Source organism: Tamandua tetradactyla, chromosome 12 (assembly GCF_023851605.1).
Source record: "Tamandua tetradactyla isolate mTamTet1 chromosome 12, mTamTet1.pri, whole genome shotgun sequence".
Taxonomy (NCBI): domain Eukaryota; kingdom Metazoa; phylum Chordata; class Mammalia; order Pilosa; family Myrmecophagidae; genus Tamandua; species Tamandua tetradactyla.
Window position 1 is genome coordinate 26,123,846 of NC_135338.1, and position 15,477 is coordinate 26,139,322.

Consider the following 15,477-nt stretch of genomic DNA (forward strand, 5'->3'; position numbering starts at 1 on the left):
TGTCTAGCACAATGCTTTGGGGTAGTAATGGCAATGGTAGTCTTAGTATTAATCACAGCAGTAGCAATAGTAATAGTAATAATAATTATTCTATATTGAATGTGTGCCATGTGCTAGGTGTTTTTCATGTCTTATCTCTAATCCTACCAGTTACCCTATGTTACAGATGGGTATTATCTCCATTTTCTAGATGATGAAAGTAAAGCTTAGAAGTTCAGAAACTCACCTATAGCCAACAAAGGGCTGAATCAAAGTTGGAATCCAGGACTTACCCATTTATACTCTATTTCAGGGTTACTTAGTAGATACTCAGTAAGTATCTGTTGAAAGAATGAATGGCTCTGAAATTGTTTTCTGATCCTGGAGATATCTTTTGGGAATTTCAAGAGCCGCAGCTTTTATCCTTGGTCCTTTATCTTTGTCCTCTGTGACTTTAGTCCCTATTCTTCTACACTTGATATCATTTTGTCCTCTACTTTTCCCTTAAGAATCATATCCAATCATGATGTCTTAGCTCAGGGTGATGAGAGATGAGGTAAATGGCCCTTGCCACATGTATCTTCTCTCCTTGAGTTGGTCCTTATTCCCCTGAAGACTATATAGTCACCCCAAAGGTGTTAAACTAAACTAAATGAAGTTGCTGTTTTTATAGACCAAAAACAGTTGAATGTCAGCCATTTTATATGGTTCAAGCTAATATAATGCCTCTATCAGAGGCCACAAGAAGGCAACTACAAACCTCCCTCAGAATTGTTGTGAGAATTCAATTCATATAACACCTATAAAGGACCTCTGGTGCCTGGGACGAGTGAGCTCTGAAGAAATGTTTAAATTACCTCTTATGATTATTTTTGTTACTCCCTGACCGGGGTGCTAACATTAAATGGGAGTGGGCCAAGAAATCCATTAATTAATATTAATAATTATTACCACAACTAACATTGATTACTCTATGCCAGACCTTGTTTTAAGGATTTTTCATATGTTAACTTGTTTAATTTTCAAAATAAACTGATGATGTCAGTACTATTATGAACCCCATCTTACACGTTAGAGAATGGAGACACAGCGAGGTTAAATTGTAGAATTTGGGTTCAAGTTTCTGATTCCAGAGCCTACACTCTTTCATAATAACCAGACCTAAAAGAAACATAATAAAAATGTAATATGTAATTCCTTCTCATTCTCATCTCTTATTTATATTTTCATGGAAATAAGTATGTTTGTGAAAGGCAGGTGTGTCTGGTGTTTGTGTCCAGCCCCAAGTACCACCAGGAGGACAGAGGCCAACCCAGAGACATTCCTGTTCCTGGAAAACAGCACCAAACCCAGGTATTCTCAATCCAGTATTTTCCAGTTGCCAAGTTGGTGCAAAAACCTGCATTATCACAGCCAAGGTTTTTTCGTAAGAAAAGACTTTTGGCACAAAATCATTCCTCATATTTAGTTAACCCACCATTGTGTTACCGGTGAGACTGCAAAGCACCAGGTCTGCCTGCCTATAGGGGCCAACACAAATTCTATGGATACACAGAATTTTTGCATCTCTAATATATTTTCTGAAGTTAGAACTGTGCATAAAGTAAACATTTGGTGAATTAACATAAGATATAGATAGTAAAAAAGAAATCTATATATTCCTACATACTAAATATTTGCATAGAGATTACAATGTTTAGGAAGTTTACACTTAAACATTATATTATATGTGAGTGTGTGTATATATCTATATTAGCATATATGTTGTTTTAATTTCTTCCTTATCTGGGTCCTCTAAATTTTCCCCAATGTAGAGACGAGAATATCTTTGAGCGTGTGGACTTTGGACTGGGCAGGCCTCCTAACCTGTGTCTACTGTGTCCTCCTTCCCCATTTTTGTTTGTTGCCCTGTGGTTAACATGGTTCTGGTTCAAGCAAGAAGGCCAAGGGCAGAGGGCCAGAGGCTAGGGCTGGTGTCATCTCTGAATGTTAAGTGTGACACCATACCACTTTTCTAGCAGCCTGTCACCTACCAGGGAAATCTGGCAACCGAAACTAGCTATGTGTGTGTGTGTTTGTGTCTGTGTATGTGTGTGTGACAGTATGTGTGTGTTGAAGGTAGAGATGCCAACTTAGTAAGACTCAGAACCTACCCTCAACAGTTGTGCTTCTGTGTCCCTGTGTGTAAGTTGGAATTCATATCAATGCCCTATTTCACAAAGAACATGGGAGATGACGTAAAATGGATGTATTCAAGTCTAGGACAGAAAGTTATGCTGTGGGAAGGCACACTGCTGGCTGGGCTGCATACTTCTTTCTCCTCACATGCCCCGAATGACAGCAAGGTCACTTTGGCCTTCCTTCTCCAGTGCTGGCACAAGTTATGGTAAAGTAAATATCTTCCCTTCCCCATACACACTCATTCCAACTCTTTCTTCTTTCCCCACCCCCATCTTCCCCTGCTTTCTGGACTGCACTTGCCTGTTTGTCCCATGCCCCCTTCCCCTGGCCCAGACATCCACTTCTCTCTTATTGCTCTCTTCTCTCCACCCCACCTCCACCCCCACCCCCACCGTGCTCACTCCATCCTCACAGGTCCCAGAAGATCCCTCTCTTGACTTGAGACACCCATTAAACAGGGTGAAATATTAGCAGTCATCAGGGCACTTTGCAGGGGAGGGCCAATTAGAGGCCAGGTTGACCAGGGCAAGCCATGGGTCATCCAGAAAGACAGCTTTGCTTCTGTGGAATGGGAGCTTAATTCCGTTACTGGTTGGATGGAGACTCCTGGGGCCGGCAAGCCTCATTCCTGCTGTGTCTGGAGGGATATCATTGGAGGATGGCTGTGCCTTGGAGAGCTCTCCTCGCCAGCAGCCCCCCTTCTCCCCCCATCCCCCTCTCTTCTCTTTTCTTTCACTGTGATACACACTGCAGTGCCTCTGAGGTCATTTGTTTCCCACAGCCTCACAGGGCGCTGTGGCAACAAGGGGGACAATGATCTCTCACAGGAATGATGGGAGGCCTTGTTTTGCCTTAAATAAGCCCCTTCAAGGGAGCAGTAAGGTCTGTTTTGTGTGTGCGGTTTGTTTTTTCAGAAAATCCTCTTGCACGTAGGTCCAGTGTGAAGCACTCAGGCAACTTCAATTGACATTAAGGATCTGTGTGTGTGAGGGTTTAATTTTATTTTTATTGCTGTTTTGAGACAAGAATTGTGTTTTCCCTTCTGCCAGTTACCCTTTTCCCATTCACACTCCCTGGACCCCGGCGTTCTTTGAATAGTTTCAGGTAGGACTTGGCAGGTGTTGGGGGTAGAGAGGGCCCAGGGCTCAGTGCTCGCATATGACTGCCCTTGACTTTGCTGTGGGGGCTCTCAGTTAACTGCAGCAGGGATCCAGTGCTCCTGCACATTCCTCATCCTAGCCTGGGTTGGGCAAATGTCCTTGGGATTGGATATCTAGGGTTAGAATTCATATTCAACTGGAAGGAGATGCAGAAGTAAAGAGTGCTCTGTGGGCCACCTCAGAATGCACCATCAGTTTTACCACCAGAGCTTTGGAGGAAATATGCAAAAAGAAAAAGGCCTATATATGGAATATGTAATAAATAGAAGTCTGGTTCTATGCCTTTTTCAGCTGTCTAATGAGGAAAACTGTGAGATTATTTCCATCCAAACCTTGATATCACCACTAGAAAACAAGAAGTATTCTATTTGTCTCACTGCTCTCCAGGATTTTTGGTCTTCAAACTCCTGAAACTAGTTTAACTTTCGGAGCTTGTATATGCAAGCGTTAATATCTATGAAGGCCTCCTATTCAGTGAATCATGCTGTATCATACAATCTAGATATTTCGTCAGAAGAAGCTAAGATTAGGCAGATTAAAGTATTGCCCAAAACCTTATGATTAATTAATTCCAAAACCTGAGATTAAAACTCTGGTCCTCTGGTTTCCAGATCATTAATCAATGTGATCTTTGAATTTCTTTTCTCCTTGCTCACCTTCCACCCAAAAAAGAGGCAATACATTCTATCTCATTGGAACAGTATATATCAGAAAAATTCATCTGTGTGGAATATAGGCTATCTAACTTATATTTTAAAGCTATCATTTCTTTATTAACTTTTTATAAATCATATCTGCAACTGTTTATAAAATTTTGTTACCTCTTTGATACACTATACTCAAAAACTGTTGCCTTTTTGGTTGGGGTACTAGAAGAATATATTGTTTCCCTCATCGTTTCATTTCCTCACCTTTTTTTTTTCTGTGATAATTTTAAGACTTCTGTGAAATACTCAGATGGCAAGGAGAATTTTCCAGATGTTTCTATTGATTACCATGTTCCAAACATAGGAACTATTTAAACACTAGCATTAATTTTTGGTAGATTGAGGACACAAATTTTTTAAATAATGAGTTATCCTTGAGTTTACTAAACATTCCCAGGAGCTATTCTCTTAAACTTGGTGTTGTTTTGATTGCTCACAAATTCTAAAAAGGGAGCCCTAGAAATATCAGTAAGTGGATTGACATCTGCCTTATTTCTCTGGACCATCTGGTAAACATTATCTTCAATTGAAGCAACATACATACCACAGTCAATGCCTACAGACAACCACATCTCTCACAGTGCCAGGATGTTGGTCAAGCCATCTTCTCTCTGTCCATAATGGAAGTGTTCCAGTCTTAGGTAAACTCAGACTGACTTATATTTTACTATTCATTGTAAAGAAAATAACAAAAACAACAAACAAAAATCACTTGTATAAGATCTGTGGCAGATGAAGAATGGCAAAAGAAAACTCATGATCTACAGTCATTAATGAGCTAGCTTTTGAAATGTTTGACTAAGGAAATGCAGACTGTGGCTAGCCAGCCTCATGTGTCTGGACTCAAACAGCTTTCCTCTGGGGCTTACCTGAACATCTCCTCGGAGATTCGTTGCCTATTAAACAAATCCCACCCGCCTTACCAGATACCCAGAGGAGAGTTTAATTAAATCCAAAATGGTAACCAAAAATGTCGAATAGCCAGAAAATGTCAGTGTTGCCTTAGGAGCTGGTAAATAAATAACACGCTTGTTGTCCCACACCCTAGTTTAATGATCGTAAGAGGTTCTTATGTTGCTCGCATTCGTGGGCATGTAAATGAAACCCCTGTTGGCCTTGGCACATATTGGCCTCTTCCATGACCTTGTTTGACTGAAACAAAAAGTCATTGGTGGAACAAAAATTCAGAGCTCTGAACTTGGTTGAAAGAAAAGGGCAATTCTCTGAATTGGGTAATTGGATCACCCTCCCAAGTGCCCTAGGGCTTATATCAAATATATAAGAAGGGGATTAATAACTTCAGTGTATAAATGAGGTTCAGGCAGCTTCCAACTCTAACATTTCACTCTCAGGATTTTAAGACATAAAAATGGATTTTTTTAGAGTATTTTTCAGTGCTTTGCATAAAATGGAGGAAGGGACTGCAAATTGCTGTGGAATCTTCATAATTACTTATAGTCCAGTCCGATGGACAGGCAACTGAAAGCCTTTGCAAAATGGCCACCTAGAAAAACTGTTTGGGAACTGTATTATTGAGACTAAAAGATGAAGACAGTAATATTTTTCCAAGTTGTACTTGATATTCACTTTCCTAGCTATGATCTTATTATCTAGACTAAATTAGATGTACCTGTTAAATGGAAACTTGCCATCTTCATATTTCTTACTGGCTGAGTTGGAAAACTGCCAGAGGAAAACTGCCAGACTCACTGGAGACCCATATGCTTATGTGTAAGTTATAAGGGGCCATCTGAGAAGCTAAGAACTTTTTTTTGCATGGGCAGGCTCCAGGAGTTGAACACAGGTCTCTGGTATGGCAGAAAAGAATTCTGCCACTGAAGCTCTGTTGCACTGCCCAAGAACTTTTTATAAATTGATTTACTTGTTCATTAGTTTGTTCACTCAACATTTTGAATGACTACAATACACCAGGCCCAAGGATACCAAAAAAGCATAAAGTAGAGCAAGGGTCACTAACAGATATTTGAAATACAGGTTGATAATTATTGCAGGAATACAGAGAAGTAAGCCATTAAATGCTTGGAATGGGTCCAGAAAAGCCTAAAGGTGTTGATGAGAGATGAGTCCCTGAGGCAGAAAAATGAAGGCAGTATACCAGACAGAGGGTATAGCACCGCTAAGGTAATACATGAAGACTGAGTTGGTGCTTAACATGGCACAGATAAGAGATGCAGGCTGAAAACAATTTCTCTTTAGGAGGAGAAGGATCAAGAGGTGGTTCTGTTGGCTTCTAAGGAAGCAAGATTATTAGTGATGAAGGTAAACTGCTGGTGTAACAGCTTGGGTAGAAAAGGTGAAATAAGGGAAAACTTCTGTAATCAGTGTTTGGTTTTATAATTTATCTTTAAGTGTATGATCATTTTAAGACCTCTGGCAGCCAGAAAAGAAGATAGGTTGGGGAAACTTCTGGACTTGATTCTTACCTTAATGGCTACAGATCTCTCTGGATGCCAAAAACTTAACAGAATCCTGCTATTTATTTATTGCTGATTCAATTTAAAGGTGGTATTTATTACTGAGGAAAAGTTACTAAAGCTGGGTTAAGTCACTTCTAAGAACCAAAAAGCTATTGGGGAAGGAGCTAACTAACCACAAGCTAAATATTTTCATTTTCTCCTATAATCTTTGTAGGAGCCCTGTGAGACAGGTGTTTTTTCTGCATTTTCACAAATGAGTGAACAGGCTCAGAGAGATTAAGTAAATTTCTCAGAATGTCACAACCAGTATGAAGCAAAGCCCAGGTACTCTCCATTATCCATACTCCGACCCAGGCTTATGTCTACCTGCCAGGATCAAGTCAGAATATTTGAATCCTCTTATACTTGTTGAACCATGTTTTTCTTCCTATAAAATAGATATGTTTCAATTTTTTTCCCTTAATACCTGGGTGCTTCTAGTCAGAGATAGTAAGTAGATTTCCTCTTCCATCCAACCCCAAATGGTCAATAGTGGCTGCTTAAATAGCTGTTTTGTAATTGATTAGCAGCAGCTACCAAGGGCTGTATAGTGAGGGAGTGTTATGTGTGCTGCATCTGTCATCAAAGCTGCTACTTTAGTATTGATACTTCACCCTGAAAGTGGCAAATGAGAGAAATCATCTAAACTTCTAATACAAGAAATCTGTGACTACCTCCCAATGTAGGAAACACTTTAGCTGCTATATAAGAAGATGGGGAAAAAAAATGTAGTTAGTTTATAAGAGATTTATAGTCCAAGAATTGGAAGGAAAAGTCTGTAGAAGGCTAAATGAAGTAGACTACAAATATCTAAAATATGGCTACAAAATCAAGAGGGTAGCTGCTGGAATCTGTTTTCTTTTTTTTTTTTTTTTTTTTCTTTTTTAGAGAAGGCAACCACAAAAAAAGCAGTAACCTTCCTGAATCCCTTGGCTGTACCATTTAGTCAGTACCCAGCTCTCTTCCCTGCAGCTAGCACTTACTTGTCCTAAAGAGGCCTGGTGATTCATCCCTCTTGGGAGATGAGACATGGTTCCATATTGATATCACCCATTGGGCTCATGGTTTGAATCCCCAGATTGTTCATGTGTTTGTTGACCTTTCATCTAAAAATAAAAGTCTCTTAAGGCAAATAGCCTAGTGCCAGTGGGTTTGGCTATTTGTAAAATTTGGAAACCCATTTAGGAAAGCCACCATCAAAATTTTCTTGGCATTGTATCAAATTTGGCATTTTGCCCTTCAGCACACCAGCTCTTACACAGTTTGAGTCCACTCGGTTAGGTTGTGGAAAATCTCCCTAAGAAAATTAGAATACTCAAGTATTGGTGTATCAACAGACCATTGCAATATCCTCTAAGGTTCTTTCCACATCATACCATTGCTATCTCTTGAGTAATATTTGAAACTGGAGTTCTAACCTGCTCAAAGGAAAGAGTTAGCTGCTCAGCTTTGGAATTTTGGTGCCATGCAGTCAATGGCATTCCACATCCAAAAACTCCTCCTGTTCCTTGAAATGGGTGTCACACCCTTTACTTTCCTTCCCAAGTCATTATACATTATTTCTGGGTGCTGGGTTCCATTCCAGAGCCTAATGCATTTAGGTAATGGTTGGAACAATTGTAATAAGTTGCAGAATGGGAGACCACAGCCTAGTCATCTTTTTAGGTCACACAGGAGTCACTTCTGGACTTTTATAAAAAGTGCTGTATATATTTTTTTAATGATCCCTCTTCTGCTTTGTGCTACAAAAACAAACTTTGAAGGGATAGTTCTCCCACAGGATATGGAAATGTCCTTGGACCATGTCCAGGGTTAATGGCACAGCTGCTCTTTCCTGCAAGGAGCATCCCAGATCCAGAAAGGAAAAAGACAAAGTTAAATATATAGCAGGAGGATAATGACTGAACCTATTAACAAAAACAAAAGAATTTGCCTGTTACGCAGTCTGTTTATAATATACAGCCATTTGCAGGAATCATGGTTTATGTTTAGAAGACGTACTTAAAACTCTTTACCAGAGGGCAACTGATCCAATAATAACAGTAGCAACAATAACAACATCTACTTATGGCACCTAATAATTTTAAAGTTCCTTTGTATATCCTCTGTTTTATATTCAAAACAACTTGCTAAGACTGGTTGGAGAAGTAAGCATAGACTAGGATATATAAACCCAGGTATGAGTTTGGATTTTCTTCTAAACATGATGTAAAGTTTTAAGTCAGGGCTGGATATGACTTGATTTACATTTTAGAAAGATCATTTTGCCTGCGGTGTGGAGCATAGACTATAAGGGGAGCCAGATGGGAGACAAGTCTGGAAGCATAACACTAATCGAGAGGAGAGATGATGGTGGCTTGGCCTGGGCAATTGTGGTGAAAGGGGTGAGCAATGATCAGATTCAGGATAAATTTTTTAAAAATTGCTTACAAGGCCTGCAGATAGATTGAATATGAAGTGTAAAGGGGAAAACCATCAAAAGGTATCTCTAGAATTTTTACCTAAATAAGTCTGGGAATGGTGTTATTTTTCCCATTTACTAGGAATGTTGACGAGAAGAGCAAATTGGGGTGGGGGAGGAAGGTAGGGATTAAGAGTTCTGTCCTGGGAAAGTTGAGTGTAAGATGCCTGTTAGACATGTCAGTGAAGACATTATGAAGGCAGCTCTCTCTCTGTCTCTCGATATATATATATATCTGGACTGCAGAGAGAATGGGCTGAGTTGGAGATGAGAAGATCTTAAGGACTGATCTTGGAGGTATGCCAACATTCAGAAGTAGAGAAGAGGAGGATAAACCTGCAAAGGAGATTGAAAGGGACGGGTCAGGGAGATGGGCAGAAATGCGTGAGGGTATGATTTTCTGAAATCACGTGAAGTAAGTATTTCAAAAAAGAAGGACCAAGGCCCAAAGCTGCTGAGAGATCAAGTAAGATGAGGACTGAGAATTTGACCCTTGAATTTGTCAGGAGAGTCAATGGTGACCTTGAAAAAGTGTTTTCAGTGGAGTGTTGGAAATTTAAGCCTGACTGCCGTAGGTTGAGGAGAGATACGGAGACGAGGAAGTGAAAACAGAGCATGGAAAACCGTTTTGAGGGATTTTGCTATAAATAGAAACAGAAATGGAGTGGTAGCTGGAGATGTCAAGGGAGTTTTTATTCTTTTTTAAGGTTTTTTTTATATTGATCTACATGATGCAGCAGAGAGCAGAAATGTGATAATGCTGCAGAGAGAAAGAATAACCACTGGTGAAAGGTCTGGAGCATAGAGGAAGAGGTGGGAGCCATTGGAACAGAAAAGAGCTTAATTTGGTATAAATGTAAGCAAGTTAGTGGATTTACTGATGCAAGGATGAGGTGGCTCTCTCTCCTGATGGCTTAACTTCTCTTACTTAAATAAAATATGATATTGTCAGTGGAAAGTGAAGAAAGAGAAGGTATGGTTGGAGATTGGAGAAGATATAAAACAGTCAGATAATCCTTACATTTTGCTGCCACAGCTTTTGACTCCTTAATGATTTCATGAGTAAATAGATTACAAATCTATTTGTAATTTACTAACAGATAAAGAGCCCAGAAAAAGAGAGGATTCTCTAAGTGGCTGTCAATTCTGTGTGCTGGAAGAAGTGGGGTATGTAAAGGAGGGATGAAGTGTTATGGTTGTGTCAAATGGACTTACTCTAAGGACTCCCTGTCCTTGTCTACATCCTCCCGGGATAGTATGTGAATGAGGGGAAGCTATTAGAGCCTTCACCTCCTTCTAAGATGCCCCACTTGGCTAAAGTTATGTGGCTTGAAATATATCCTGCACCTTTCCCAGGGGCAAGGCTAATCTAGCTCATTCTGTCCCTTACTGTATTGCTAAGAGACCCTTACCAAACAAACTAGGCAGATCACCAGCCCACATCCACACCATGCCTCTTTTGTAGTTGTGAAAGATCTCTTAACTCTCACATGTGCATGTAGTACAGACCCAACAGTGAGTGCTAGGGAAGGAGGATGTTGACTAGAGGACTTCCCAGATGATAGTTCTATGTTATATTCCCTGGCATATATTTGGATTCTACACAAATGCTGTCAGCTTGCTGGAGTTAATTAAAATTCTCATATTCTAAGGTTCTTTGTTGGTGTTCTGATACTAAAAAGTGAAAAATTGGACTTGTGGGTGATATTAAGAAGAAACAGTAAAAACAGGGGATACCTCTTTTTCTTCTGGCACCCCTAAAAGAATGGCAATCCAAGAACCAAGTAGAATTTCCCTCCTTCTTTAAGATGGTGGCACTACCTTTTCAAAGCCCTTTTCACTGTTCTCCAGGATAGTGAAAAGAGAGAGGAGTAGTAACTTAGGGTGATGATATTTGCTTTTGTATTCCTGTGAATGGATTATGGTGATGGTAGCACAACATTGTGAATGTAATTGACAGCACTGAATTATATATTTGAATGTGATTAAAAGGGGGAAATTTTTAGTTGTATATATGTTACTAGGATAAAAACACACAGGACTGTACAACAAAAACAGTGAACTCTACTGTCAACGATGGACTATAGTTAACAGTATGAATTGTAACAAACATACCACACTAATGCAAGGTGTTAATAATAGGGTATTATATGGGAACTCTGTATTTTATGCATGATTTTTCTGAAAACCTACAATATCTCTAATTATAAAAAAACATACAGACACTTCCAACTTAACAACGTGAATCTGAATAAATGCCAAAATCATAAGAAAAAGTAGATAGCAATATAGTAATTAAATCAAGCCAGTTCCTTTGAGACAGTCTGTATGTGTGTGTGGTCCCCATTGCTTGTAATCATTAGGTTATTTGCCACTGTTTATTGATTACCCTGGGTATGTTACCTTTTCCATTTTATTTAATCCTCAATACTGCTCTATCATTGCCATTTTACAGATGAGGACATGGAGGTACAGAGAAGTCCTATAAATGGGAAGGCCCAGATTCTAACTCCCATTTCTGTGGTTCTGAAGCTAGAGATTGTTCCACTAAACCACACTGCCTGTTGTATAGTCAATGATAATAATGGCTTTGTCCTTTGCAATTGTGAAGCATCTTTTATTTGAGGACCTGAAACTACATAAGCATTTTATTCTGTGTGATTTGGAGAGGAAGGAGAGAACCAATCTTTTTTTGGCTATCTACATGTGTCAAATGTAATTTTAACACTGACATACCAGACAGGTTATATTATCTTCATTTTACAGATGAGGAAATGTAACTTATGGAGAAATTCAGTAAATTGCCCAATAACACACAGCTCACAAACAAAGGAGCTAAGAGAGTGAATCCTGGTGCTTTCCGTCAGCAAACTCTAAGCTCCATTGGCACAAGGATCAAGTCTGTTTTTAATCACTATTTAATCCCTAAATCCTATTATAGGGTCTGACTCTGCACATGGTAGGCGTTCAAAAAAATTATTGAATGAATAATAAGTTTAGGTACAATAAACTGAAATTAGAATGCATCAAACCTTGTGTTGTGTTTCCTGGGGCCTGCCAATGGATGTTGATATTATTCAGTGAGAAGGTTCTGAGCATAAATGAGTTAATGCATGCATGTTTCAGAATGTAGAACTCTTGCTCTTCTCACAGGTGTGTGCAGTAAGTGATGGAATTGCTTTTCTATTGCTGGGAAAACTGTGAGGCACAGAAGTTACCTTTGCAAAGATGTGTGCAAGTCAGTGGACAATTTGTGGCAGAACTGAAATCTTGAGATTCTCACCTTTACAGCCCTAACCACTTAACAACCCTGTGGACTTGGTGGGGTTATAGCTTTCCATAAATCTGGTGCTTAACCATTTAAAGAGATGGCAATTTATCTTAAATGCGTACCTTATTATGGATGTGACACACTTAACACAGATGGTCTCAGAAGTTTTTCCTGGCTTCCTTTACCCTAACAATATCTAGTATGTTAATGTCAATATTAGCTTTACTGTTTTAGGTAATTTTGGTATGCTTCTCATTAGCTGGAACCGTAAAGAGCTCAGTTTTACCTGCACCGAGGGATCACTAAATTCCTATTGGCATCTGAACGCACAGTCCCACGTTGAAGGTGAGGTCATGTTTCTCCTGAACCGTGCCTGCATCTGATGAGCCTGGGCTGGCTTGAATCCGAGACAATGAAATAATCACACCCATTAGCTCACCAGGGCCCTATTAAGATGTGGCCTGGCTTTCCATCCATTTCTCCTGCTTGGAAAAACTGACACAGTCATGGTTTGTAAAGGTTAGTGGAGATGGAACAGCGTCAGCAACTTAAGCTTAGCACTACCCTATTTAAACCTGGGAATCGCCTGCTGCTTGATCTCGGGAAGTAACACCTCAGGAGCAGTGGGAGAGGATCATCTTTAATCTCTCAGCATGTGGTGATAAAGTCAACTTTTCTTAACACTCTCATTCCCCTGTCCCAGCTCCAGTGGCTAGTGGTTCACTCCAGAGCAGTGGTTTCTAAACTTTTTGCCTTTTATTATATTTTTAAAAGTTTTTTTGGGGAGTTGGACCTAGTAAATAAATTGTAACTGTTAAATAATGATTTCATTGTCCTATAGATGCCTATTGCCGTTTTATCAAAGCACCTGCCTTAGAGCTTCCTCCCATGGTGCTTTCCCAGGGGCACCTTCCCAGACCACAAACATTCCTGCATTGTGGCCTTCAAGTGGCACCTCCCATGGTACCCCTGACCCGCAGAGCTCTTTTCTTAATTACAGCTAATTCTTTCCTGCTCAAGGCTGTAAGCTCCATGAGGACAGGAACCATATCTCATCTGTCTTCTTCATGGTTGCTTCCCCAGTCCCTAAGCCTTTGCTAGATACATAGCAGGCATTCAAGAAACATGTGTAGAATTCATTAAGGAATTAACTAATTCAGTTCCCCCTGAAAAATAAATGAAATTTGTCCCTTGTATTAACTAGAGAGCTGTTCTAGTTTCTAGCTGCCAGAATGCAACACACCAGAGATGGACTGGCTTTTAATAAAAGGGGATTTATTTTGTTCTTCAGAGGAAAGGCAGCTAACTTTCAGCTGAGATTCTTTCTTATGTGGGAAGGCACAGGATGGTCTCTGCTGGCCTTCTCTCCAGGCCTCTGGGTTCCAACAACTTTCCCCAGGGTGATTCCTTTCTGCATCTCCAAAGGCCTGGGCTGAGCTGCAAATGCTGAGATGAGGTGTGCTGAGCTGCTTGGGCTGTGCTATGTTGAGCTCTCTCATTTAAGCACCAGCCAATTAAATCAAACCTCATTCATTGCAGCAGGCACGCCTCCTAGCTGACTGCGGATATAATAAGCAACAGATGAGGTTCATGTACCATTAACTCATGTCCACAGCAACAGAACTAGGTGCCTTCACCTGGCCAAGTTGACAACTGAATCTAACTACCACAGGAACCTTGTCCTGTATCAGCCTGTTTTTTCAATAGGGCTTTTGAGATGCTGAAAATAGCTTGAATGAAAATAAACAAGTTTAGAATAAAAGTTAATTCTGGATGGGAGAGAAGATGATGTTATTGGGAAGAGATTGTATAAGAGAATTCAGAATACTGATAATGCTTCATTTTTTTTCAGCTATAGGACTCTTAGGGATCCAAGGGCCCCAGACTTACTCCTGAACCAGAGGGATGTCACATAAGCTACCCTGTTTACTCATTCAAGGCAAAGCTGTTGAGGCCACCTAGGATTTTGTAAAAAGTAAGGGTATTGTTAAAGTAGACTTTTTTATTATACAGCTCTAAGGACTGTTCCCTTACTTGTCTTGAAAAATGCCTATCTTTGGAGGCATACAGAGCTACTGCAAACAAGATTTAAAAAAAAAAAAATGTATGCTCTACCTCTTGAACCCATCTCACTTACCTAAGCCATACTTTGAAATAATCCAAATTAAAAAACAAAACCAAAAAATAACCAGTCACCCAGCAGCAGTTAGTTGAGCATCTACTATGCACTTTGTACTCTAAACTGTTATTATTCTTGTCTCGAGCTTCCTGGGATCTTCTAGTGAATATCATGTAAGAATGAGAAAATTATTGGAGAATGTTCTGCTGACAAGGTACTTTTTAGTCTTTTCTGATGATCTGATGCCCTCCTGTGTGGACCACAATCTTTGAAAGTTTCAGATATTTCTTGGAAAAGTCGCAGCACCTGCCAGCACAGTTGGGTGGGGACCCAAGTGAATTGGCTTATGCGTCACTGCTTCCTGGTGTTTAGGGACCACCTAGTGCCAGAAGCTTGCTAAGCCCAAGTCCCTGGAGAACCTCAGGAGAGCAGGCCTGGTCAGTCCTCTCATCAGAATGCAATCAAAATGCACTTGATAAATTTGGAAGGCTAAAAATGTTCTTGGCAGTTTAAATAGGCAATGGTAAGAACATGCTTTCTGTAGTTACAATGAGTTCATTATCCAAGGGCTGGAAGTGACTAAAGTCATTGATTGGCTAATTATATGTAACTCAGGGGTCATAATGCTTTAATCATTACGTGGGAATATTCATAAAGCCTGAAGTTCAGATCCAATAAAGAGGGGAATGCACCCCGGAAAATTGCAGGATAAAAGTCTGGGAATGAAGAGAGTATATGATGTTACTTGTTTGAAATGGAGGGGCTTAATATATTATTGAGTTTTGCAAGGAGATTCTTGAAAAACAGATTCCCAAAGTCTTTCCCAGCTTTCAGATGGGATGTAAAACTAAAGGATTTAACCTTTATTTGTGGTTGCTAGAAACTTACCCTATTTTCCTTAAGAAAGGAAGCAGTTGCCTTAACACCCTGGCCAGATTCCCAACATGTACAGGGTGGCCCATTTAAAACAGACCTGTGGATGCTTCAGAGTGAGGGAAGGGGTTTGTTATAAAGCACCATGTGTATGTGGGTGTTTAATGAATATGAGCTGATTAAATTGGCCACCCTGAATTATAACCTCATACCTACTGCAGTTCCTCTCCTGTTTTTAGTTCAAGTCGA

The 15,477-nt window shown here is 39.9% G+C and overlaps 1 protein-coding gene across 7 annotated transcripts in view; it reads left to right on the top strand.

The window, feature by feature from the left end:
• Positions 1-15,477, top strand: part of RAD51B (RAD51 paralog B) — an 889,743-nt gene that overhangs the window by 634,419 nt on the left and 239,847 nt on the right. The window lies entirely within an intron of this gene.